This window comes from Myotis davidii, unplaced genomic scaffold, assembly GCF_000327345.1.
Source record: "Myotis davidii unplaced genomic scaffold, ASM32734v1 scaffold252, whole genome shotgun sequence".
Classification (NCBI taxonomy): domain Eukaryota; kingdom Metazoa; phylum Chordata; class Mammalia; order Chiroptera; family Vespertilionidae; genus Myotis; species Myotis davidii.
In genome coordinates, this window is record NW_006283768.1 from 1,474,108 (window position 1) to 1,475,235 (window position 1,128).

Sequence of the window (1,128 nt, forward strand, 5' to 3'; positions counted from 1 at the left end):
ATGCCTTTCACTTTTTCTTCATCTCACATTTATTGATTTGTGAATATTGTACCAGCCTAACATCCCCAGAATAAATCCCATTTGGTCATGGTGTATGACCTTTTTAATGTATTGCTGAATCCGATTTGCTAATATTTTGTTGTAGATTTTAGCATCTATGATTATCAGGGATATTGATCTATAATTTTATTTGAGTAACTGACCTCAAATTACATTGCTTAAACAATGTTATTATTTTAAATAAAATTTAGTTATGTAATCTGTACTGTGTTAATATGTTAGATAGGGAGGTCAGGGAAGACCTCACAAGAAATTAGTATTCGGTTAGAGATCTGTTGTAAGTGGGGAAGCAAGCCATGGGGTTATTAAAAGGCCCTGAAGTGAAAGTAAGCTTGGAGTGTTAGAGGAACGGCCAGGAGGCCAATGTGAGCAAAGGTGATGCAATATGCGAGAAGCAGCAGAGTTATGAAGGGTGTAAGCCAAGCAAGGTTTTCAACCTGTTCTCTGAATGAGAGGCTGAGCCTTTAGGGTATTTTGAATGAAGAGTTGATGTACTTTCTGTATATTCTTTTTTAAACTAAACACACACACACACACACACAAAAAACACACACACAAAAAAAAAAAGACAAGAAAACAGTTAGGTAATGCAGAACAACCACTGCCCCAATGCTACTTGCAGTTATTTCCTCCTTTCTCATATCTGGCATTTTGCTTAGCACTATGTTTGCAATAGTTATCCATGCTTTTTGTATGTAATAATTATCTTTTATGTCTAATTGTTCCAAAAAGATACAGAGTAAAAAGTACCCCAGCTCATAATATATCCTTTCTACTGTTGATGGAGATTTGGGTTGTTACCCATTTGGGCTATTAAGACTAGTTATGTTATGGATATTATTGTATATGTCCTTTGGTGAACATAGCCACAACCCTGGGAGTAAGACAGCTAGATAGTAGACTGTTTCAGGTTTAGCGGATACCACCAAACAAGTTTTCTGGAGTGATTATTCCAGCTTATACCCCAACCCACTGGTATTGTCATTGTATTAGTATGCTAGGGCAACCGTAACCAAATACTAGAGACTGATTTGCTTACACAGCAGAAAATTATTTTGGCAAAGGTGT

At 36.3% G+C, this 1,128-nt stretch overlaps 1 pseudogene; it reads left to right on the forward strand.

Annotated features, from left to right (window-relative positions):
* Positions 1 to 356: 356 nt before the first annotated feature.
* The window catches only part of LOC102763144, a 6,569-nt pseudogene continuing 5,797 nt past the window's right edge, over positions 357 to 1,128 (forward strand).